General features: G+C 38.4%; 1 long non-coding RNA gene across 1 annotated transcript; it reads left to right on the forward strand.

The window, feature by feature from the left end:
- The first annotated feature begins 9843 nt into the window (after nt 1-9843).
- LOC128312119 (uncharacterized) lies at nt 9844-20658 on the forward strand. The gene is made up of 3 exons (XR_008290983.1): nt 9844-9970; nt 15597-15773; nt 20524-20658. It is a non-coding gene; the product is annotated as an uncharacterized LOC128312119 (long non-coding RNA).
- The last annotated feature ends 6802 nt before the right edge of the window (nt 20659-27460 follow it).

The following is a 27460-nucleotide window of genomic DNA, read 5'->3' on the forward strand; positions in this document are numbered from 1 at the left end:
GATGAACTCATATCAGTTCAGTCTTCCAAAGCATTTTCTATTAGAGTGAAGCTGACCTTGTAATATAGTATCATACAGGCTACTGAAATGTCTCTCTTGTGTAATAGTAGCCAGTCACAATTGACTAGGAGTAGCTTTGATGGACATCCACTGGAAACTTGTATGAATATGGTCTTCACTTATGATTTCTTTCCACAGGACCTTGAGTTTTCTATAGCATATTTCAAGTAAGGGCTACAGGAAACATGATATAAGATTTTAATTAAGACCTGACAGGTGTCTCATAGAGAAGATTTTCTATAGATTTCAATAATAAGTATAAAGTGTTTATTGCATACGATTCAATTTCATACTTCAATATTTATCAAAAACCTCTAAATACAGAGATGTGATGTGATGCACTTTCTTCTCAATTGCTGTGTATTTTCAGCCTTATTCTACTAAAACAAGTATTGTGTGATTAATATTACTCTACCAATAATTTAATTGAAACTGTAAAAATAATCTATAACCAGAGAAAATACGGTTTGACCTAAAATTATCAGCATTAATTAACAAATGCAGTGTTCCTTCCTTCGCCTTTCACATTTTCATCTAAACAGATAAGATTATTTTCTTACCTTATACTTGAGTTAGCAATGGCTTGGCCTCAGTAACCTCTTTCAACCAACCCATACATGACACTATTGTCACAAAGACCCACTGAGTTCAATTATCTGTTCAAATTAATAAATGTATAGAACCCTTTTCTTCTTCAGCTTTATTGTGCCTTTCATCCCTATTATCATTATGGAATAATACTTAAAGAACTGCTCTCCTCAAGTGCATGACACTGGGTTGGAGACTACTAAGGTGTATTCAACTGCCTCTGTCCCTTTTTAGTAAGAGAAATTTTCCCAACTGTTAACTAGTATAGAAAGAGAAGGTGAGAGTTAAGTGTCAGATCCAAACCATGCGTTCTGATGCGTTCTACCACACCAACATTTTACTGTAATTCAAGTGTACTGTGTGTTTTTGTTCTAAAACCAAGCTTGGGAGAAAATTTCATTTTCTACATTATAAGTCTGCTGTGCAAGAAATGGGAAAGAATGTCCCCAGGCAGTGTTAGAATGCTGCTTTCCCTTCTTATTCCAATTAGAGTTCTGGCCCCAGGTGACTGGGTAGGTGCAGAAACATGTGACTTGTTTTTGATTGACAAACCTGTGAAGCCAGCTGGATGGAGGGTTCCTGAGACTAAGTGGCGGATTCCTTTGCCTTCAGGGCTGGTTTTGGAATAAGCCCTTGCCTCCCGACTAAACAAACACTTGAATTCTTCTTTATATTAGTCAGAATCAGACTTAGAGTTGGAGAGTGCCTGAGAGACAATTTCCTGAAGGCCAACATCTCTGGTAAAGCTTCTATAACAGACACTGTTTCCATCTCTGGCTGACAAGTTTTTGTGAGGATTTTATAACTTTAGGTTTGCAATTTCAGCCCTTGCTGTTCTTTTCAGCAGAGTTCCCCTCCAACTGTGCTGTGGATCAGACAAAAAAACACATATAGCATATGAATGTGTTTATTTTAGCCTTAATAAGTGAAATACATCACTATTACACAGCAGTAAGTCATTTTGAGGTGGATATAGTCTCCTTTTCTCTTGTAAGTATTATCATTCAAGCCATAATGGAACTGTATTCTTTCTTTCTAACTCATCCAGAATCCTACTTTAAGTGATTCCTTGACCAGGCTGCTAATTTCCGACACTGTCCTTTTTCACAATCTGCTGCAGAACAAACTTGGCAGCCAAGACTTGTTTCTTGAATTTCAGGCAATTATATCGAAGTACTTACAAGAAGGCTTGGGTTGGATGCTCCATGGACAACTGAAACTTAACCTGTGAAAAACTGAAGCCATCATTTCCCCAAACCCCACTTTCCCCAAAACCACTTTCTACTCTGTGGTATTCCTTAGTTCTGTGAATATCATCCTACATACCCATTTGTCCAAAAAAGAAATCTGGAAATTGCTCCAGACTTTCTTATTTCCCCATATGTTCAATGTCCTATACTTCCATTTTGCCATCTCAGCTGCTATTGGCTTAGCTTAGGTCTTTAACATGTCTTGAAAGAAAAGTATGCCAAGATACACAATGTGTGTGTGTTCACATTGTAACATTATTTGTAATGCCCAGCAATAGAGGATTTGTTACAAAGATTTATGTGTGCATAATATCCCATGCAATGGAATACACTGCAGCCATTCAAAAATTAATATGTATATATTTACATGTAAAGTTTTATAGCAAAACATGTTTAGTATGATTCCATTTATAATTAAAAAATACATACACATGTATGTTTGAGTAAACCTATTTTTTTTTTCCTTTTTGGAAGAATATAACCTAAAGCTGACAATATGGTTATATTGGGGAGAAGAATGAAGTGTTGGATGAAGAAAAATTTTTTCTGTTTCTTTTCTTTGTTTTATATGATGCTCAAATTTTCTTCTTACATGTAGTTCTTCCTTAACTTCTAAAATTCCAATTAACTCATTTATATTATGATAACTTAGAAGGATTAACAAGCAAGGGACAAAGTTTTAACTAAAGGAACATAACTATAGGAGTAAAACACTTTAAATGAAATGAACGAGATAGGACGGTGGCTGGCAAAGTACCAACATCTTCTTAAAAGTACTGAAATTGCATTAAAGTGCTGGCCTCTTCTCTGGAGTCCTAGAGTGGGCCCTCTCTAGGCTTTTCCAGAGTCTAGATTTGAGCCATCCTCTGGAGAAAAAAATGGAAAACACAGGTTAGAAACGCTCAAGTTTTGTGTTGATAATGTGTGGCTGAGTAATTCATAAACACTGGTTAAGGAAATCTCAAGGGAATGTGTGGTGATTACTTGGAGTGGCTTTTTGAGAATAGTCAGACCCCTGAAGATATTTATTTGTATGTACTAAACCCTTCAGAAGAACACCTAAGAGAAGTATCTACCCACTTCCTTCGTACCTTGCCGTGAACACTGATCTGTTGCTAGGTACTGTCCTATGGGCTTTATATATGTTATGTTTTTAATCTGCATGACAACTTTTAAATTAAATATTAATATTCCTATTTTACAGATTAAACAAATCTAAAGGTTAGGGAGGTTACATAACTCTCCGTGGTTAGATAATAAGTATCAGAGCCAGGATTTGAACCCAGGTGGTTTCGCTCCTGACAGCTTAACAACTAATGTCAGTGAAAGAAATGTCTGGGTTATGCACTTGGATGAATGCAGGGTCCAGGAAGCTAATATAAGTGAACACAAAGGACCAGGTGTAAGGTACCAAATAGAAAGTAGTAGGAACTGTGTGAACCAGAGAGCTGAGGGCAGATCCGGTGTTGTCAGATCTCCTAATTTTCTATGGGAAGTCAGAACCCAGAATGGTCACTTTATAGAGTTTACATGTTCCGGTCTTACTGCCCTACTTTGGGTTAGGGCTTGCTTTCTTGGGTATTTTGACACAGGATAGCCAAGTAGCTGGCTCTTTCCTGGGCGTAAACAAATGGCTACAGCCTGGGAATTTTCATGCCTCCTGAGCGCCATATATTTGGTTGTCAGACCGAATGGAAATTCACCTGTGTTTTGTGAAGAGACAATTTGGACAACTTTCATAAAGCAGGTCAATAATTTTTTAATCGCAGTCTAAAATTTATGCTACTATAGAGTATGTGAGGAAAATGCCTGCTTGCCTGCTGGACTAGTGCTCAGAGAACAGACTTCACTAATAAAGGTCTTTGGAGACAAATCATCTCATCTCCTTCTATCTTTTCCCAAACATCTGAAACAGTGACTATGATGAGCAATATTACAAGGTTGCAGCTCAGGCTGACAATGGGACATTCTCTCTCCCTTCACTCTTAAAAAATAAAGAAAGTTATTAAGCGCTTATTGAACTAGACACTTCAACCACATTATCCCATTTAACTCTCACAAGAACCCTGTGAGTGCATACGATTTTACACTGTTAAAATGACAAAGCCAAGAGTCTGAATGGTAATTACGTGTTTTTTTAAAATCACCAAGGGGTCATACAAAAACTAGTTGTGTATGACTCTAAATATCACTGCCTGAATTTTAGTTACCCTTTTTCTGCCTCCTAACTGATTTAATTTTCATTTGTATTGCACCAGCTCCCTGATGCATTTTCAGCTGTTTGCCACAATGGTATCACTGTCATTACTTGCACGCATGTACACCCATTCTCAATGACTGTGATCATGACCAGGGCAAAGTTTATGATTTCCCCCTGTTCTACACCCCGTTGAGGAGACAGAAACCCTGGAGTCATTCCTTGACACATCCATTTCTTTCCTCATCATATGTCTAATCCATCTTAAAGACTGTTGATTCTGCCTCCTAAATATTGTTCAACTACAAATAGTTCTTCCCATTTCAATGGTTACCATTCTAGACAAACCTATCAAATCTCACTTGCACCCCTGCACTAACCTCCTTTCCCCATGGCTTCTCTCAATGCCTCCAATCCATTCTTCGCAGAGGGAGAGTCTTCCTTCCAGCTAGAGAGATATTCCTAAACTGCTAACCCTGATCAAACCAATCCACTGCATGGTAAACTCAAATCCTTACTCTATTTAAACATTTTGGCAGTGGTTTCCCATCACTTTATTTTTTATTTTTATTTCACATTATTTTGTTTTTAATCATTTGCAATGTTCTGAAGATCACATGTAAACATTTTTTAAAGGGGCACTTGAGGGGTTCAGTTGGTTAAGTGTGTGACAGGCTCAGGTCATGATCTCGCAGTCTGTGAGTTCGAGCCCCGCGTTGGGCTCTGTGCTGACAGCTCAGAGCCTGGAGTCTGCTTCAGATTCTGTGTCTCCCTCTCTCTCTGCCCCTCCCCCGCTCGCATTCTCCCTCCCTCCCTCTCTCTCTCTCTCACTCTCTCTCAAAAATAAATAAACATTAAAAAAATTTTTTAACATTTTTTAAAGACATGAAATAACGTAGTTGTTGTTTTGTTTTTTTACATACAACCACAACTATAAAGTAGAGGAGGTTGAGAAGATAAGGAAAAAATCTGCTTCTTACATAGCATGGGGCAATCTAATACACAACACAATGTGAATGTATCCAAACAAGTTTGCTAAGAAACAGCTCTCGTGTTTCATGCCACAAATACAACAATCTTCTCACTTAGAAAAATCAAGACATCGTTTGGTTAATAAAGCCTATTATTCCCCCAGTTTCACATTTGTCCTCGTATAGAAACTGTAAATTCATGAGAAAAAGAAAATAACAAATTGTGTTATGGTATGAAAATCTTAGGAACAACAAATTACAAATATTCAGTTTAAAAAAAAAAAAAAAAACCTTTTCCTTCCCAGTATGTAAATATCCAGTTAATAAAATAAACATAATATTCCAGGTATAGAAACACTAGTAATTTGCTTATGAAAGGGTGTACTTGGTGGTAACATTTTTGTTTGTCTTAAGTATAAAAGCACTGTACCAAAAGAATCAGGCCATTGTTATTTAAAGTCTACTCCTTCACCCGGTTTCCTTATCTCTATAGAAACTCATCAATTTCTATAGAATTTTGGCTATAGGACCAGGCCACAGGAAAGGTCTGAAATATCTAAAAGCTATTTGGTTGTAGAAAAGTGTTTTCTTGAGACTTGGAGGCAGTTATTTATCACTTTGCACTTAAAAGAATTCCTCCATGAACTTCTTTCCTACAGCCTTTAGAAAAAAGCCCACTATCTGGGCTCTGGGAAGAGGTTGCTTCCAACGGGAACACCTACCAGGTGGGCATCCTTGCAGGCATTCTGCAGGTGGTACTGATGAAGCTCCCTCAGCCTTGATCCTCTCCTTGGCCTCCAGCCTGAGCTGCTCCTTCAGGTGCTGCAGGGCATTCACACTGGCCCTGGAAGACACAGCATTAGTGCTGGGCTCTGAGGACAGGCAATTTCCCATCACTTTGAAGACAATGAACAAAATCTTTAACCTGAGTTAAAAGTCCTACCTCAACCAGCTCTCCTGTACCTCCCACTGCTTCCCATGCCATGTGACCCCTTTCTCTTGCTTCAAAGAGAGGCAAAACAAGTTAAATTTCCCCTGCTACAGGGCCTTTGCACACACTGTTCCTTTTTCCTAATAAACTCTCTCCCACCCACTTGCATGGTTATATCCTACTCTTTCTTTTGACCTCAGTTTCATTTTTATACTTTGGGAAAGCCTTTCCTAGCCCCCTTAACCTGATTTTCCTGCTGCCGATGATCCCATGCTTCATATCTTGGTTACAGAAAGTAATTTTCTACCTACTCAGATGATATAATCTCCTGGTAAACACTAAGCTTCATTTCATGGAGCCCTTAAAAATTTTTTTAATGTCTATTTATTTTTCAGAGAGAGAGAGAGACAGAGCACAAGCAGGGGAGGTGCAGAGAGAGGGAGACACAGAATCTGAAGCAGGCTCCAGGCCCTGAGCTGTCAGCACAGAGCCCCAAACAGGGACTCAAACTCACAGACTGTGAGATCATGACCTGAGCTGAAGTCAGTTGCTCAACCAACTGAGCCACCCAGGTGCCCCTCACTGAGCCACCCAGGTGCCCCTCATGGAGCCATTCTTGTACGCTATTGTATTCCCAACACCCATTTCAGTTCTTGGAAAAAGTAGTTGCTTGTTAAATGTTTGTTGAATCAAATGGATAATTCAATGAATGTTTTTTTTCTTTATGCTATTCTCCTATAAAATACTAAAATGGTATTCCTTTATTACACTACTAAAAAGATGCATGAAGTTTGCTCCAACTATTTTAGTAAGCATTATCATCCTTCTTTGAATATCACACAAATTGTAAGTTCCATACTATTGGCATTTCCTTGTTCTTTCTATTTGCAAAGGAGATATGCCCCTTAAAATCAAGGGTGATACTGTACATATCTGTTGATTTACCTACTTTACTGCCTTCCTCCATCTTATGCTACATCTTGTGCCACAAATAAAATACTGCTAGTTTAGATTTGGTATTAAATAAATATTATATCAGGGTTTTTTAAAGCTCATTAGAAAATTGGTAAAAAAAAAAAGTTTGAAAAAACAACTGTGGTAGATTAATATCAATCTCTTTGGAATTTTATACGAACCTGACTTTGGAAGTTTAGAAAGACTATGGCAAAACACAAAGATACATTGAAAAGAGAAAAAGGCAGAAAAAATGTAACAGGCGAATGCCACCAGATGAACTAAGGATGGAAATATGAAAGTTGTATGGAATGGAACTTAAGGAAAAGTTATTTGTAAATAAAAAGGAATAGTTTATATTGACTAAGATCCAATCCACCAAATACTTCTTGCAGCTGTGAATTCGCATATACTGAATAATAAAAGATCAACACAAACATAGTACAAACTGACAGAAATACAAGGAGAAATTAAATAATAATAATTTCAGGAGACTTTAACCTAAAACTCCTAGAACTGGTTATACACACACACACACACACACACACACACACACAGGAACATACACTCACATGCAACATTCAAAGATATTCAAAGTAAGTGGAAATTAACCAGTAAGGGAGATTTCACATCATTTGCTAATGACTTTGCGGTATTTATAGAAGTTCTTCATGTGCTAAGGTCAACAGAAGTTTCAATAACTTCCTAAAAGTACATATTATTAAAGCTGCATTGTGTGGAAATAAAGTAAAATAACTAGATAGCATAGTGAAAGGTTATCAAATCATTTGGAAAATGCATGAATTAATTTCTGAATAAATCTTAAGTTATAGATGAAATCACAAAATTGAATATATGGAATATGTGAGGATACTCTACTAATCACAAAACATGATATTCAGAAGAAAATTTATTGTACATATAACAATTTTAAAATTAAAATACATTTAAATATATAAGATGAAAAGAACATAAAAGTAAATAAATAAAACATAGGTAACCTCTATCACCAAAGGCACTTGATGCCGATGGTTTTATGGTGAATTTTGTCCCAGTCTTCAAGCACCCGAAAACTTATTTATGCTGCTTTCAAACATTAAAAAAATATAGACACTCCCAAAAGTTGTTCTATGACTTTAGTATAATCCTAAAAAACTAATTCTAAAGTTCAAATCTAAGAGAAAATATTCTAGAATTGCCAAGAATATTTGGGGAAAAAATGAATTCTGACTTGCCCTAACACATATCAGAGTATAAGAAATAGTTATAGTAATTTAAGCAGTTTGGTATTTTTTTTTAAATAGGCAAATGGATTCATTTGGAAGAATATATTCTAATTATCATTTCAAATCCACTGTGGAAATAGTATAAGATTTGAATATCTTTGAAAAGATATTGGGCCATAAGAGACTCTTAACTATAGAGAAGAAACAGGATTGCTGGAAAGGAGCGGGGTGGGGGGATGGGCTAAATGGGTGATGGTATTAAGGAGGCACTTGTGATGAACACTGGGTGTCATATGTAGGTGATGAATCACTAAATTCTACACCTGAAACCAATTTTACCATATGTGTTAATTTCTAATTAAAATTTAAATAAAAACTTGAAATAAAAAAAAGAAAAAAAAGAAAAGCTATTGGAATAATTTGGGGAAAGCATGTTAACATTCTACTTTACATCATGTCCAAAGAAATTCTGTAAAGATGAAAGATCTAAATGTAAGAACGAAATATAAAATAATTTCAAAATGGAAGGCTTTCTAACTAACACAGTTAAAAAAGGAAAGATAAATGGGTATGACTTTTCAGAAATATAAAATTTTTATATGGGGCAAGACACGTAAGTAAGTGATATGCTGAGAGAAAATATTTAACACATATCTAAAATAACAAAAAATCATTACTACTAACAAAGAGCATCTATAAATCAGTAACAAAAGGTCAAACAAATAGAAGAGAGGTAAATTTGAGAAAGAAGTGTACAAGTGTCCTGAAAACACAACCTCTGCCATACTAGAAATACAAGTAATAAAAATTAAAATAGTGAGCTAATATTCTTTACCAAAAAGTTGGTAAAAATTTAAAACATCTATAATATTCAGTACTAGCAAGGGTGTAGATAACAGGGCATACCTATACTTTTGGTAGGTGTGTAATTGGTAAAAACAAAACAAAACAAAACAAAACAAAACAAACAAACAAACAAAAAAACCTTTGGAAGATTTTAAATGTTCATACATTTCAGCTCAATTATTCCACTTTTAGCTATCTATGCACTAGAAATACTATAACGATGCATGTGGAAATATGTGCAAAGATGTTCACTGCAATGTCGTTTAAGTCACAAAAAAATTAGAAACAACCTGAGTGTCTATACAGTTAATAAGGTGCATCCAAAGGTGATAGTAGGAAGAGGAAACACAAAACTAAATCCTAGTACAACACTGGTGCTGACCACATAGAATGAATTAGTCAGAATGGACATGGGCCATAAACAATTAGCACAAGAACACTGCTGCGTACTGGCTTGATTTCAGCCATGGGTACGTCATTTTAGGCAGCTGCTTTTAAAATTGGGACATATTTGTAGGAATTACACTTGAAGGGCACCCATAATATACTACTTAAGGGAAATAGTAAGTTGCAGAATTGTCTCCAGATACTTAACATGATTTTATTTTTTACAAAAAATTAAAAGAAACAGAAAACCCACTGTTTATGTGGCAGAATGTGCTGCATATAATTTTCAAAATATTTTGAAATATTTAATAATATTTAATTCATCACATCTTAATATTTGTTATTTATCAGTTATTTACCCTTCACTGTATTTTTCTATATGCTTTAACCCTTCCTCTAACCAGCTGCTCTCTTTTCCTTCTTGCCTCTCAAAAGGGATGACATAGTGGACAGAAGAGGAAAAAAGAAGAAGTTGAGTTTGAATTTCACATGTTTACTCTGCCAGAAAAAATGGAAATGACGCAGGCATGGAGAAGAGATTTGGAGGAAGGCACAGTGAGGTTAGAAGATGCCACCTTCATCACTTCCGTTATCAAAGAGAAAGGAGGAAGACAGTTGGGGGTAAACAATGAGATGTTGATAGAAGGGGGTTTGTGAGGAGGAGACTCCTAATCCCATCCTTCGGCCATCCTGGGGCAAAGCCAGCATAAGAGTAGGGCAGGGCAGTGACAGCCTTCGGGGGGTATTTGAAGAACTGAAAGGAGGGTCCCTCTCCAGAGAGGTGGCTGTGTGGTGTGTCTGGGTAGATGGGTTTGAGTCAGCTTCACAAAGTCAGGACTTCCAGGGTGGTGCAGGAACCATGGTAGGATTCTTGTACATCCTGGGACATTCACAATTGTTATTGATGAAGTTTTGGGGTGATAGGAGGTTCGTGGGGTCCAGAGCTGACGGCCAAGAAACAATTCTTGATGATGTTTTTGGTGCAAAAAGGTGATTTTGTTAAAGCATGGGGACAGGACCCAGGGGCAGGAAGAGCTGCCCTGGGGTTGTGACAGGTAACTCATTATATACCCTCAGGTCAGGAGGGAGTCAGGGATTGAGTAAGTCTCTAAGGAATTTTGGAAACAAGATTTCCAGGACCTTGAGGGGCTGGCTGTTGCTAGGGAAAGTGCCAGTTGTTACCATTCAATAAAACCTCAGTCATGAGACCCTTCAGATGCATATTGGGGGCCATAGGCTTGGAGTATGATTGCCAACATATATCTTGGGGCAGATGAGATAAAAGAAGTAGATTTACAGGATCCTCAAAGTTGGGATAATGTTAAGCTAAGATTCCCTTTTGCCCCCAGCATAGTGTCATCCTTGAGGCAGCTGAGCTCCTAGAAGGAGTTCACTCTGCTGGTCTCAAAGACTTGTCATTGGGCTATCGGCAGTAAGGGAATTTAATTCTTCATTTGCCTTAGTTTCCCACATTACCATGGCAAGCACTTAAACCCCTTTCCTTTGTTCTTGGGTAGCTAGGAGTGTCCCAGGAATATCACACATATTCCACCTGGGGTGGGGTGGGGTGTGGTGTGCCAGCCTATATTTTGCCCTCAGTTTGCCCTACGCTCCCTCATCATTATTAGTCCAAGGACAGCACAAACTTAATACCAGAAGTGACCTAACCTTCAGAGGCTCTGCAGGGAGGGACCTCGATGAGTCTACCACCCAGGATCCTGTTGGACAAGAGTCAAGAAACCTTGGCACTGTGTAATGTCACAGCCATGTGCCCAACTCTGAGGAGGGAGGTGAGGTGTTCATCAAGGAGAAGAGCTGATTCAACAGCATGGGAGCTCCTACAACATGCTAAGTGGTTGGGGCACCTGGGTGGCTCAGTTGGTTAGGTGACCGCCTTTGGCTCGGTCATGAGATCACAGTTTGTGAGTTAGAGCCCCGCGTGGGGCTCTGTGCTGACAGCTTGGAGCCTACTTCAGATTCCGTGTCTCGCCTTCTCTCTACCCCTCCCCTGCTCATACTCTGTGTCTCTCTGTCTCTCAATAATAAATAAACGTTAAAAAAAATTTTAAAAAATTAAAAAAAAACATGCTAAGTGGTTGTAGAAAAATAAAAATACCATTTTCTGTATGCTTGCATTTGTAGAGCGAAATTTGTACCTGCCCTTACCTGGATGTCTGTCTTGTCTCAATTTCTTTTTTTTATTAGGTTTTTATTTTAATTCCAGTATAGTTAACCTATTGTGTAATATTAGTTTCAAGCATACGATATAGTGACTCAACACTTCCATACAACACCCAGTGTTCATCACAACAAGTGAGCTCCTTTTTAAAACAATTTTTCTGATGTTAATTTATTTGAGAGAGAGAGATAAAGAGAGAGAGCATGAGCAGGGAAGAGACAGAGAGAGACAGAGACACAAAACCCAAAGCAGGCTCCGGGCTCAGCTGTCAGCACAGGAGCTGTGAGATCATGACCTGAGCCACAGCCAAAGTCCGATACTTAACCCACTGAACCACTGAGTGCCCCACAACAATGGCAGGACTTAATCCCCATCATCTATTTCACCCATCCCCCACCCAACTCCCTTCTGAGAACCATCAGTGTGTTCTCTGTAGTTAAGAATCTGTTTCTTGATATGTCTCTTTATCCTTTATTCATTTCTTTTGTTGCTTACATTCCACATATGAGTGAAATCATATGGTATTTGTATTTCTCTTCTCTCACTTTCTTTAAATCCAAAACCCGTATTGTTACCCCAACCCCTTGAGAATTTGTATGGAGCAGGTGGAGATTTTCACTTTTTTCCTTATAAACCTCTGTTATGATGAATTTTATTTTTACAATGGCACACACTTCTTCTGTAATTAAAAATAACAAAGAAAATAATTGACATACACTCCCATGCATCAAACAGTAGCCTAAAAGAAATATCAAATTGGTTATTCAAGGTTAAATGTTTCCAAAGTAAGCATCCCTTTAATTTTTGGCTGCAAAAATCATTCATATTGTCTGCATCTAAATTTAATTGACCAAATAAAATAAATGAAGACTTTTTGTTTAAAGAAGACAGTGAAATGTGTTGGACCTGCTTCTTTTCATGCCCTACCACTGCTCAGCAATTGAAGCAACTATTAACTCGGCTTATGCCTATTAACGGCTGGATGCAGTCTTTCAGAATTTCCTTCCTAAGACAGCAGGGCAGAATCAATGGCAGTTGCAGCTCTCTTGAAGATTGATACAGGGTTGCAGTGCTTAGCAAAACCATGTGATCTTTTAATCAATCACTGAAATAAATCTATGCAACTGGTGTCGGGAACCAAAGTCATTTCACACTCACCTTCCCAATTCCCTAGACTCAAGGGAAATAGAATCCAAATTAGACTCACTGAGCCACACTACTGAGCCTCCACTCCCAAAGGGTTTTAATATTTGTCACTGTTCAGAAGACTTGTCTTGCAGTAAAAAACAAACAAACAAACAAACAAAAAACAACGGAGGCTGGCATATTTATCTGTAAATATGAGAGTGATGGAGCATCCCTTATGGTCCTGGATCATAAACAGGCTAAGTCAGAATATTGTTGCATGAAACCATAATCCCCAATCACTGGCATGTAAACAGTAGCTACATCTTTTCATAGGATACTAGAAAGGTTTTGCAGAAATCTTATGATTCGCTCTCCTGACTCATTTTATTAAATATAAAATTTAATAAAATATTTCTACACAGAAGATTCTTTTTTATTCTTAAATATCTTGAGGAAAGAAGTTTCTCTAAAAATATCATTTATAACCTCACCTTCTTTACTTCTAGGAATTTCTTCCACGTAAAAATCAACTCTTGATTTAATCTACATAATAAGAAAGATGAGTGAACCAGTGAGTCCAGAATGATAAATAACTTAAAAGTAATTTAACCTTGCCCTGAAGTATTGTGGGAGCATTACATAGTGAAGAACAATGCAATGTTATCTGAGTAATGTTTTTAAGAGCTTTTATTAGCTGATCCACCGCAAATTCAAGTGTGTGTCAAAGGAGTGGCCACGTCCAGTGTTTCTCAAGTTCAGGACCAAAACAGCATCTTAAATCATCTTCCTGGCCTCTGTGTTTGAACATTTAGCCTCTCATTGAACACTTTGTTAGTTGCCTACAGTCTCACTGGGTACGCAGGTAGCGTAAGCAGCAGAAATGTACATTTCACTTGAACAGACATGGCTCTCAGCATGTATAAAACCTGGGCTGAAAGCATACGGGGGTCTTCATAGCACATCAGGGAAATGGGAAAGGAATAGGAAACAAGGGACCAGAGTTGAGGAGCTAACTCCATGGCAACGTGGACTCCAAAATGAGGGGATCCAGGACTCCTTCAAATAGGTTAGGAGTATGGTTAACTTGAGTTTGAGCTTGGCTGTCGTGAGTACACAAAGCATGTACTGTAAATGTTGGGACAAAATAGTAGTAGTTTCGAAGCAGCATTATGCTTTATGGAATGAGGTGATGGCATCACAATTCTAGATGGTCCTAGCAACTACTAGGAGCATATCTGAACAGAGTTCCAGTTCCCTGAGAGAGGAAAGGTGTGGCAGTGTAAAACGATCAGTCCAGCTCTACCACACATGCCAAGACATTTAGACAGAAGCCATCTGTGTAGATTAGACAAATAAGTGGGCTTCAGAGGAAAGGTTGTGGTTCTTGGGACAAAGATTCTCAATGTGTTGAGCATGCCAGATATTGTAAGATCAATAAGATTCCACCAGCTGGTCCCCAGGAAGCCACTATCATACTTTCTAATCAGCTCAGAGACTGGGCAGAAATGAGTCTGGTTAAGGTCTGAAGATTCAGCAGAGCTGAGGAAGTCATGAGCACCAGTTGTCTATGTTAGACATTTGGGACCCTCTCCCACCAACTACTGTGCTACCAGGTGCCCCAGAGATATATGACATAGATAAACCACAAGATTCCTTCTAGGAAGCATTTTTCTCCCTGATCAGAGTTTAAGACAAAATAATATGTTATTTTTAAGTCTAAGTTTAAAGATGATTTATTGTCATTTCAAAGCATATGCTACTTTGTGTTTTATAAATGGAAACCAGGTGAAATGTATCCTTTGAAAGACATTCTCTGGGGCTATGTTTAATCAAACTCTAACACCCAGATGATGGCGTTCCTGGCAGAATTTCAAAATAAAGGCCACTCTGAGGACAGAGCATGTAATTATATTATAGCAAGGGGTATTTAAGCAAGATCCTAAGATGAGAATGCCAAATACAGTGACTTTGGAATACAGGACTGTGAGGTCACATGACTGTATGAAATTAGGTCAGGGTATTTTTAATAGTAAGTTGTGTTTAGTTTAAGAGTGGCGTCACCTGGGAAATAGACAACTTGCGTCTTATGATTTCACAAATTTTCTCCTTTTATTTTAAAGCATTAAACCATTCAGAAGACATTTTACCAATTTTAAGTGAATAACATTTTCTTTAAAAAAATTTTTTTTAATGTTTATTATTTTTGAGAGAGAGAGATAGAGACAGACAGAGAGCAAGCAGAGGAGGGGCAGAGAGAGAAGGAGACACAGAATCCGAAGCAGGCTACAGGCTCTGACCTGTCAGCACAGAGCCCAACTAGGGGCTTGAACTCAGAAGCTGTGAGATCATGACCTGAGGTGAAGTCAAATGCTTAACCCACTGAACCATGCAGGTGCCCCCCCCCCCCCAAGAGACTGATTTTTTTTTTTTATTTTTTATTTAATTTTTAATTTTTTTAAATGTTTATTTTTGAGAGAGAGAGACAGAGTGCGAGTCAGGGAGGGGCAGAGAGAAAGGGAAACACAGAATCCAAAGCAGGCTCCAGGTTCTGAGCTGATGGCACAAAGCCTGATGCGGGGCTCAAACTCACAGACCACGAGATCATGACCTGAGCCAAAGTTGGATGCTTAACCGACTGAGCCACCCAGGCGCCCCCAACAGGGCTCATTCTGATTCAGGATGTATGAGTGGTCTCCTTCTCAGTGAAACTTACTACATCCTTTCTTTCCAATGGGATGAACAGAATCAATCTGCTTTCAGAAAGGTGGTCTTCGTGTCTCCAGTGTGTGTGTGTCTACTAGGAATGTCTCTCCCATCTGGAAAGATCTAGCCTAAAACATTACTCTTGTTGGAAAACTAATTAAATTTTTTTTCCTTAGGAGGTAGACTATGGTATCGTGGAAAGATACTTTGAAATTTTGACAGCACACTGGCAAAAACTTCCTACCCTTCACATCAGGGACTGTGTTCTTTGCAGGGCTATGCAGATTCTGAAACACAATGCTATAATGACAGGCCTGGATTCTGTGTGTGTTCTCAAGCCTTGAGACATCAAGGTATTAAGTTTTCTTTCCCAGAATAAATGCAATGTTTCTTATATCTGATTATTTAGTGTGACAGAGACCACATGTTATGCTGCATTAGAAAGAATGATTTATCCATTAACACCTTTTTAGCTATATAGTAAGGAAACAAAATCCTGTTAAATCCGTGAGTCCATACCTCAGGGATCCTTTTGTTTTGGATAAATATGTGCCCCAAGCTAGCTTAATTTTCCTTTAGAGGCAGGGAGCTTAATGTAAGAACTAGCCTTTAAACTTGGAGAAAGCTGACAGGCTATGTCTGCACCTTCCTCAGTAAAATAATTTCAAAGTCATTTTGAGTGTAACTTCTGGACAAACCAATTAAGAGTGGTGCCTTAAAAAGTGAGATCAGAAACTTAACAATATTTATGGCCAAGATGTAATAGAAGATGATTTTAGCACAACGGGCAAGTTGTAAGAAAAGGCAGGCATCCGAGTGAGAAAAGAGGACTCAGCCTTCTGATTTGTACTCCAGGTCTTGCTACTTCTGCCAAAACCCTGTAACTCCAAAGTCCCTGATCAGGCTGCTGCTCTTTCTGGCCAGACAGCAAAGCCTCCCGCCAGGTGCCTGCAGTCTTCTATCCAAAAGGGAAGAGTCAAGAATAATGAAAGCACAGGACTAGAAGGCACCTCAAACATCTAGTCTATTTCTTGAATCTCCTTTGTAACATCCCTCCTGAATGGGCATCCAAAAATGGAATTTATTCTCTCCAAAGGCAGTTCACTTTACATTTGTAAGGCTCCAGCTATTAGAAAAATCTTGCTGGTTAAGAGTTGACCTCTCTCTGTGTGTGGCTTCCTCTGCTCACTGTTGCCAATTTTCCTACTTGGGCATATACTAAACACATATAATTCTTCCTGTTTATGTCAGTTCCTCAGATATTGGAGCACAGCTATTCTGTTATTCCTGAGGCTTCCCCCTCCTTTTCTTCAATGGTAAACACTGCTACCTACTCCTTTGACCGTTTTTCATTTAACATGGTTTTAGAACCCTTGCCAGTATAGTTGCTTTCTTTGAATACATTGAGTTTGTTTACAACTTAAAAAAAAATGGTATTAGGACAGAACCACTCTAAGATTGGAATAATCAAAAAACAGAATAGAGCTGGCCTCATACCTGCCCCTACTTCCATCAATGCAGGCTAAGTTCAATGTTTTTCTTTTCTTTTTTTTTGGTTATCTCAATATTCCATTGACTTGTCTAGCCCTTCTTTTTGAAAAACAGCTTACATCTTTTGTATTTGTGATCTGTATTTTCCCCATTCTATACGTGCACAGCTGTTTTAGACCCAAGACAGGACGTTGTATTTTCCCAGGTTAAATTTTATCTTGTTAAAGTCAGATCATTGCCTAAGTGTCTCAGAATCTTTTAGTTTCCAGGTTTAGTCAGTCAATATATTTTCCCTCTGCTCTTCAGTTTTCTCACAAATGAGAAGAGAAACTACCTCATAAGATGGTTGTAAAGACTGTGTGATCCAATACATGAAAAGTGCTTAGAAGGGGGACAAATAGTAATAAGGACTCCATAAAGTAAATTATAATTTTGTAAGCTAGTCTAGTGTACAAAAGTGTCTCATAACTTTAAAGGACATTTGTTGACATCAAGCAAATGAGCCCTGTTTTAGAATAAAATAATTTAGTCACAACTATATTGTAAGCAGAGTTTCAACAAAAAATTGTTTAAGCAACATAAATGAACACCAGAGACCTTGGTGGTTATAGAATTCAGGGAGAAAATCGTTTTTTAAAATCTCTATTCATTTCCAAGTCAGAGGGCTATATAATTGGACAAGTTGAGGCTCATTTGAATTGCCTCCTAAACCCACATTCCCACCTCCTAGAACCATCTGCTACTAGCAAACTCTAGATCTACCAGAATGATAAATTGCTTTGCATCTCCTCTATGTGAAATCATTACTCAAAGCTGTAGGGGTGGATACAAGTTTTCAATGACACAGCACCGTGTGTGAAAAAGTTGAAACTTGCCCCACTGTCAATCTGACATCAGAAGAATTAGCAGGATAACATTCAGGAGGTGCTCTTGGTTTGTGATGTCTTAGATCTGGGTTCACCTCTTAGCGCAAGAACATTTCAGCTATGTGACCTTGGAATAGCTACCAACCCTCAGTCCCTCCATTTTCACATTTGTGGGAGTGGGATATTACTTCTAAAGATGTAAGGAGTTTGAAGTAACATGTGTACAGTACCAACTATGGTTAATATTAGCAGCTATTAGTCATTGCTATGAACGGATGATGATGACGACAGTAATCAACAAGAACTTTTTGATGCCTACCAAGTTTCTATGAACAGAACTTGAAAATCCGCTATGTCAATAATACAATACAACTAGAAGACGATAGGAAGAAGAGAAGAGAGAAAATAGGACTATATTATACTGTGATTACGTGCTTTGGAATCAGTGTGGAAACAAAATTCTCTTAAAATAATAACTTTTCATTTCATAATTGAAAACATAGGATAGAAGAAAGTCAGATAGTCTTATAGAATGGCCTAATATTATGGCATATAATTTCATTGAAACGTGGAAATATAAAAAAATTATAACTTCATTCAACCTTTCTTTTTTTACCTCTCTCTCTCTCTCTCTCTTTTTTAAATGTTTATTCATTTTTGAGAGAGGAGAGAGAAATGCAAGTGGGGAGGGGCAGAGAGAGAGAATTCCAAGCAGGCTCTGAGCTGACAGCATGGAGCCTGATGTGGGGCTCAAACTCACAAACTGTGAGATCATGACCTGAGCCAAAGTCAGATGCTCAACTGAGCCACCCAGGCATCCCTCATTCAACTTTTCCTAAGCGACTGATACCTGACAGGTAACCCACGCTCTAAAAAGACAATGCCCTTGGTGGTCATAAAGCCTTTCTTATAGTACTTCTCCAATGTCTAAGCACTCTTTCTGAATCCCTTGAATTAAAATTGAAAATATTTTTATCTCAAAAATCATCGAATCATGGAACATTATTAATATTTTTTTGTCTACACAACACATTAAGCATGAAATGAAACTCCATATCAAAGAATGAAGTTTCCACCTTTGAATAGCTTTTCCTTATCTCAATAGTCAGTAAAGTCTTTGCTTTGTAGAATGGGGAATTAGAATACATTTAACAAATGCAAAGAATTCAGCAAAATTTAATCTCTGTATTATAATATTTGAGGTGTGCAATCTCATACAAAGGTAAATATGGGTTTGATTTTGAAGTAGATGTTTATCCCAAAGCCAAAGGAATATTTTAGTAAATTCTCCTTTAAAATGGAGAATACAGAGGCCCTGGATGGCTCAGTAGGTTAAGGGACTGACTCTTGATTTCAGCTCAGGTCATGATCTCATGGTCATGAAATCAAGCCCTGCATAGGGCTCCACACTGGGCATGGAGACTTCTTGGGATTCTCTCTCTCCCTCTCCCTATTCCTCTCCTCACTCCCCTACTTCTCTCCTTATCTCTCTCAAAAATAAGTAAAAATAAAAATAAAATAAAATGAATACATTTCAATTGTAAATTTTCAAATTTTCAATATTACTATTTGGTTCTTTATATATTATTATTTTAAAATGATGTATCTTATATTTACCACGGTTAATTGCCTTGACATCCCTAAAAGTTTCTACTTATAAATCTTCTTAATGTTAGAGAACTTTAATAAAAGAACATTAAAAAAATTATTATTCACTGAGAGGATATAAAAAACTTAGATATTTCATTCTTTTAAAATAAAAACCAAGCGGGCCTTAATATAGATCTCAATTCAAGTAAATCAGGGTAGTACATGTTTTACTGTGTCAGAGTGAGAACAAGATTTTGTAGACCACCGTGTAATGAAGTATGCCCCCAATGGTCAAATGTTAAGGTGTAAAAAAATTACACACCAAATACCAACTCCCAGAAATTATAACCCAAAGTGGGATCAGAAAGCTGGGCCAGCTCTCTGGGTTAGGATGATTTCATATAAGGGACAATTTAGAAACAGAATAAAGAAGGATTCAAAGAAAGGCAATAAAAATATCACATGTACTTACAGAGAAACAGCATTTCTAAGGAAGATGGATCATGAGAGAAAGTCCATCAAAGTGAGTTTGTCAGATCAACTTGGAAACGCTAAATATTTTATCTATCCCATAGAGAGCGAGAAAGCTTAGAAGAGAAGTCCTGCAGCAAATAAATTTGGTTCATTTTGTTTAATAATTGATCATATTAAATATTTTCTTAACATAAAATTTACCATCTTAAGGACATTTTTCTGCCCGGCGAGACCTAGGGTGGGCAAATGATTTTATTTTCATAGACAAATGGAGATGTCCAACGACTGGCTGAAATTCCTATCACTGGGTACCAGGTGGTGGCAATGCCTGCCCCAGAAATCCAGGCTACTACCCAGGGCTTGTGCAACCAAATCAGCACAGACACAGAATCATGAAAGAAATGTAAAAAGGCTTCTGAGCCTTGCTGAAAGATAGTTGATAGAATAAATGGTTTTTAAAAGAATACTAAGTTAAGAGTCAGGAGCTGTAGGTCCAATTACTTGACTCTACCAGTGTCTAGTTGGTGTTGGTTCCTTTGAACTAGGTGAGAATCATTTTAGGATGTCCAGCAGCCCTGTTGCTTCTTCTGATAACAGACTGAATCTCTTCTGTGAGGACTCAGGGGCTTGTGGTTGAATAGAACTGACTCTTCTTCCCTGTGTTCTCTCCCTCTCACCACAGGAATGGCAGTGACCGAGGACACCCTGCTTCCTCCAACCACCCCAGTCACAGAGATTTGTTCAGGGATAAACACATGGTCCAAACTGGGCTAGAGTTCGCCCAGGAAGAGAGTTTCTTTCTGTTACAGTCATTAGATGGGTAAGATGTGAGTGTGGGATTGGGGGGGGGGGTCTTTTTTTATTCCCCTTCTCTCTCTAGGTGGAAGAGCTTTGCTGAAAGAAGGAGATTGTGGAAGAATCAGAATGGCATGATACATCAGCTTCTTGTGCAGCTGAAGTAGCTGTACCCTTGGTCTTGCAAGTCCCCTGAGTCAGGAAGTTCAGCATCTTACTTAACCTTCGCTTGAATAGGGTTTATGATGATGGCAACTCAAAGAGTCTCAATTAACGTAGTGCATTCTGGGTTGAACATTTTGTAAATTTAGAAGATATTTATGTTACTCAGAACAAGGATACATTCTTTTCTTAGCTCATTTATGAAATGTCAGGCAGGGAATTTCACACTTGATCCTTTTTGTTAATTATTCAGGCCTTGAAAATTCATGGTGGGGGAAATGAATAAAACATGTATTCCCAAGCTGAATTTGTAGAAAAATATAGGTAGCCTCAAGAAATTCATTTGGAGCTCTTTCTTTAGGCCTTCCATATTCATGCTTATCTTGAGCTTGAATATATAATGTACAGTGAGCCTTATGTATGCTACCTGAAGGCATGGGAAAAAGTCAAATTAAGTTGTTTGAGTAGTCCAGGCCTTCACATTAATTATAGAGAATAGAGAGTACTTCATCTGTAAGGGGAAAAGTCACAAGTATGTGTATCTCATATGTAACTAGATCTCCATAGACACAAATCAAGCAGAAGACAGGATGGGATCACAGAAGGTCTCTTTAAATTCCATGATACTTTGCACTCACCTTCCAAGGTCTAAGTTAGTAGCTAGTGCAGAGGCATGCCTATACTAGATACTAAATAATAAATATTTATTGATGATAAAGATAAGAAGATCAGGCAAGGCTTCTTTGACCTTTGGATATAAGAAAATTGAGCTAGCTATATATAACAGGATGCTTGCAATAGTGAGAGACTCTGCAGAGGAGAGAGAAATGGAGGAGGAATTAACAATTTTTCACATTCTTCTTTCATTGCCTAGCTCTTTCACCTGGTAGTCTTTGATCCTTTCTTAAGTCTTCTAAATGTACAATTTCCTAGTTGCCATTTTGAGAATTCAGAATCGCCTGTAAATTTCTAGAGACTTAATAGGTTCTTCTTGTTTTCATTGATCTTCTTCAAATTTAGGGTCCTTTCTCATTTCTCTTAACTTAGCATTTAAAGATTTTTAAGCTTGTGCAATATATAATCTTTGACTTTTCTGTCCCTTGGGGTTTTAGTTTTCTTTTTTTCTTTCCAGTTCTTAGATGAAGATTGAAACATATATGTCAAGATAGAGATGTATTGTAAGACTCTAGGCACCTTGAATAAATCTTATTCACTCAACATTTTGGGACTATTGCAACTTTTCTATGCGTCATTTTATTGCAAACAGATAGTATAAAACAGCTGGAGAATATGTGATGCTTACTTATAGTCTGCAGTAGAATGGCTATGTTTCATCAGTATAAAATATGGGAGACAGAGTATGTGAGTAAGTGCACGTGCACCTGCCTTAATCAATACTATTTAGAATATGAACTACATGATCCTGCTCAATTTATAGGAAAATAAATACAGCAAAAGAGACACTCCGTATCCCAGAGGGATTCTTTTCCCAAAGTAATCAGACATGTGGAGTCTTGGTCTGATAAAAATCAATGAATCTTTCAAGGCAGTATATCTTTAGATGTGGGTGAGGGATGGAATATATAATGAAAGAGGAATTGGTGAGGGCAGAAGGCAAATATGAAAAAAAATCTGATGAGAAAAACTAACATTTTCTCCTTGTAATAAAACTGTGCCAACATGGAGGCTATAGTGTAAATATGTATGTATATTCATATCACTCTGAATTCCAGAAATAGTAAATAGGAGCAATTTCTTTATTATTTGACTCTTTGGGGTAGTTCACATGCCTTCCCTCCTGTGTGTTTATCTGTGCCTGTGTTTTATGGCTCAAATGAGTAGGAATCATCTCATTGTCTCAGTAATAACTTGTAATGTACCATGTATACATGAGTGCTTGCAAACACTATCTGTTTGATTGGTGAGTTTGGAAAATATTACTGTATAATGGAAACTAGTTTTACAATGGGAGCAGGGCAGAGTTTTGTTCCAGCATTATCACAGATAGCTTGACCTTTAATGTATTGATCACTTTGTGCCTGCATTTACCCACTCAAAAAATATTTCAGCAAGCCAACTCTTACGTATATCTAGGGATGGAAACGCCCTTCAAAAAATAATAAATAGGTCAATGAGTATATGTTTTTTTTTATTCTCATTGAGTATATATTATTTAGGTTAGAAGCAAGCCACTGTTGGTAAGCTTACTGAGAAGTATTTAAAAGTGCATCTAGTTATCTTTGTAACAGTCCTTGTAGAAGCTCCCTCTGAAATCTTTTGACTTCTTCAAATATAAGTAGTAAATTTAGACTATTCTATTATGATCACCATAAATGATACATGACTTGCTAATAATATTACCTACTTTATTTTTTTCCTAAACTGTACTTTCCAAGAATTTTTAAACCTAAGCTGATGCTATAAATTTGATCCTAGACTTTGAAACATTTTAAGCATCTAAAGCAATACAAAAATATTTGGAAAGGAAGACTGTGAGATTGGCCATGGAAGCAATTAACCATTGAGCATTTAAATTCAGAGATTAGGAAACAATTACTCTTGTTGGAACTGACTTTAAAACATATCCCATTTGAGCTATTGTGCACATATCTAAATGGGATTTGGCAGGTGGATAAAAGATTTGTTGATTCCTGTTTTGGGGATTGCTGTAGACTTGCAGCTTCAACAGGCTTTCAAACTAGGTTTGAGTCTTACAGAACAAACTGAACCCTGGAATCCTCTCCTGGCATTGCAAACCCCCCCCCTCTCCCCATGACAATTATAATAAGCCAAGGCTAACGAAGGCTCTAAACTGCATGTGGAACAGCTGCTGTGTGCTGTCACGGAGGCTCAGAGGGGAAAAATGCTTTGGGGGAGAACAATTGGCTGTTGATTTGTCTTCAAACACCCAAGAAGTTTCTGTAAACAACAGCACGTATTATCCTGAATGTGCACGATCTAGACAAATCGCTTGCCAGTTGTTTCCTGTTTTTGTTCGATGGGCTTGCTTTCATTGTGCCATCCAGTGAGAATATAGAGATCCGGAATATTTAAGGCACTGGTGAGATGACGTGTGCTCCGTCAGTTTATAAACTGCTGTCTACCCAGGCCTGGTTGGGTGTCTGAAATTTTGCTTTGATTATTGCAAGTAACACATTATGAGTCAAAGAGTACTTGACTCTGGGCAATAACATGTCTATGCAAAGGACCAAGATTGCAAAGATAAAATATATTTCTAAGGTACCTCATAAAGACATGTATGGAACATCTTAATGGACAAGGAAATGTTAAACAAGCTAATTCAATAGAACCATAGAATTGGAATGTCCTTATAGAATTCATCTTTTTCATTTCAGGGATGAGGATACTCAGCTACTCAGAGACTGGAACAAAGCTTTCCTGCATCATAGTCCAGTATGTCTTTCCCTTTCCACTCTAATTAGTGCAGGAAGACACAGTCACAGGACTGACTCTGGATCCAAGGAGAAGTTAGGATGGCTCAGAAATCAATAATCATGCACAAGACCTAAGACAGGTGATGACCTTTATATTTTGACTTCCCTCAAACACCCTTAAGGTGTCCAGAACTCAAGTTCTTAATACATTTTCAGAGAGAGTGGCAAGGTCTATATTAAAATCCTAAGAAAAATAACATTTATCAACAATTGGCTAAGCCCCTTAGGTGGAGGGCACTCAGCCTCAGTGGCATTAGCGGTTGTCTTCACAGCCTGAGAGGGGTTACCACCCTGCTAATCTACTTGCTGAGTCTCACAAAAACCTCTCTCTGCTCCTGATGTATTTCCAGAAGGGTTTCAGGAAGTATAAGATACCTCCCCATGGACTGTGTCCGAAGCAGCAAGCTTTTACAGAAAGCCGTCTCTCTCTCTCTCAGGACTTCCCACTAATTACCGACCAAATGGTGGACCTAAGTGTGGGATGATATAATCTGCCTGTTTGCATCTTTCTGTCTCAATTCCCAATCTCTTAAGGCAGAAACTGTTTTCTCAGGCAAAACAGATAGTGACTTTTAAAACTCACTTGCCTTTACAGCATGACTGTGGGAAAGGATAAATGCTCCATACACTCTGGGCAGGATTAAAAAGTTTCATTTAATGTATTTGTAGAATCAGAGAGAGATGGAGCCAAAGGCAGGGTGAGACAGGGAGTGGTGTGGGACAAAAGAAAGTGGTTGCCGTGTGGCCATCAGGGAATACGGAGTGTAAAAAGCTTCTTGCACACATCACCTCATCTATAAAAACCAGAACCACTTGGCATCTCTCGAAGTAACAAATGGATCTAAGGGCTGTGGAGAAGAGTTGTTGGCAGGAAATGGTCCCCAGGGCTATGATATTTTCAGACTATGTGCATTTCCCTATAAATGCATAGATCATGGATTACATAGCTCTGTGCACATATCTTTTTTTACCTAAGGACTAAATTTTGCACGTTCTGGTTTGTCTGACAATCACAATTTCTGGGAGCAAGAGAATAAATTTGGATAGTTGAGGTAAGGAGAAACTAAATTTTCTTTTGCAGGGAGGAGGAAAGAGGTATAAAGTAGTATTAAGAGGAACAAGTATGAAGGAAATTGTATTGCTAGGGGCGATGGTAGGAACAGAATAGCTTGGGCAGGCCCCTTTTTCAATTTTCAGGACTTTGGCTTTCAATGGAAATGTCTGTTCTATACAAACAAGCGAAAATGGACCCGTAGGTGTGAAACCTTTCTGTCTGAAACTCGCTAGAAGCATGCTCCTTGCACAGCAGAACACATAGCAGGATTCCTAAAAACTCTGGCTGATTAGTTTTTGATTCCAAATCGATTTCCACCAGAGCACTGAATTCACTGATGGGCTAATAAATTTGTAGGAATACGGAACCCTCAGCAGATGTGGCAGCCAGGAAAGAAACCCGAGTTTAATTTTAAACGTCTGGTTTGTCCCAGCGTGAACGGGTTGCTGTGTTTTGTTTCTCTTTGAAACATGGAGGCAGCAGATTAACTTGGTGCCACAGAAACTGTCTACTAAAATAAAAAGCCTGCATTTCCTGTCCTATCCATTAGCAAAAGTAAACTGTCTTCCATGACTCACCCTTAACTACATGTTGACTCTGCTCCCCTCCCCAGATACAAAAAACAAAAACAAAAACAAAACAAATAAGCAAACTCTTACCAGCTGCAAAGACAGGAACAGCAGGCAAAACTTCCCAATCCTTTTCTGCAAGCCTGCAACCTACCAGCATTCAAAAAACCATTTGAAGTCATAATTCCTGGCAAGATCTGAGGGTGAAATCCACACTTAATAGGGATAGTATGTTAAAGGACACTCAAGCCTTTAGATCCCCATCTTTGACTCAATGGACATGTTTCCACCAGTTGTGCTTCTTCCTGAGTAAATGGGACACATTATTTTTATTGAATTTTAGTCAGTCTTGTATCTGCTGTTGTGAAGTCTTGCATTGTATAGTATAGTAGAGGATCCTTTATGTTTTTGAAAATATTTAGGATCCTAACCCCCAAGCGTGAATACAAGCTGCTCTAACCCTCTTATCAAGTTTAGGCTTGAAGTTCTTGTATTGTATGGGTTACTTTCACATTCACCGTTTTCTAGGCTCTTCTTTCCATCACTGTTCAATTTCTAAGTCCTAAATGTGCCTCCCACCATCTGTAGTTCCACTCCAGCCCATCCTTCCCAGTTTGGGTTGTAATACTCACCCCGCCCCCCCCCCCCCCCCAGGACTTCAGGACCTTGGCTAACTCCTCTGAACCTTTTTATCTGGCCTGGGGTTGGGAACTCCAAATTTAAAAAAAGCAGATCGAGTTCCCCTTTTAACCAGGCCTTTTCCCTAGAAAATGTAATATGGCAAAGACAATGCATGCTGTGTTTTAGTAACAGTGTTTTACCTCAGGGAGACTTAGCCTCATTATGTACTTTAGCAGCTACTTTTCCTCACATTTATTCATTAATTATTTATTGATTCTTCGGCAGCATCCCGACGCCCTCTTGCTGACGTTGGTCAGGGGCAAGACGCCCTCCCTGAAGGCTGGCCAAACCATCTCTTCCCTTCATTAGCGGTGTAACCCTGTGTTCTCACTGGAGCCCTGCACGGAAGTGTCATCTTCCCCGCGGGGGCCTCCTGTTGTCTGTCCTGGCTCAGAGAGCTGAGCCTAAATGAAATATAAAATATTAACTGTTAGAGAAAACAAAGGATGCTGCCTCCAGCATGGCTCCTGTGCCTGAGGCTTGGCCACGTCTGACTAGTCCCTAGGCCTCTCCGTCTTGCCCACACCCTCGTCCCTCCTCGGGATCCACGAGTTGAATTGCAGCTCTCCAAAGCGAATTCCCTGGGCCTGTAACCTGACTCCTCACCACCACGCATTCCCTTCTGCCCAGAGCCCAGAATGACCACCAGGAAGCCAGGAACAAAACACTTAAATGTTGCGTTTATTAAGGAAATGTTAAATACGAAAAAAAAAAAAAAAAAAGAAAGAAAGAAAAAACTCAAAACTGTGTCATGAATGTCAAGAGCACTTTTGTGGCGTAAACCGTGCAGTCACGAGCTACAAGTTCTATTCCAAGTCTTCGCCCCGGCATTAGCTAGGGCGTTAACCACCTCCCCACCCCCGCACCCTAACCTCCCACGCCCCCCCCCCCCGTTGCAAATTC

This window comes from Acinonyx jubatus, chromosome C1 (assembly GCF_027475565.1).
Source record: "Acinonyx jubatus isolate Ajub_Pintada_27869175 chromosome C1, VMU_Ajub_asm_v1.0, whole genome shotgun sequence".
In the NCBI taxonomy this organism is placed as follows: Eukaryota; Metazoa; Chordata; class Mammalia; order Carnivora; family Felidae; genus Acinonyx; species Acinonyx jubatus.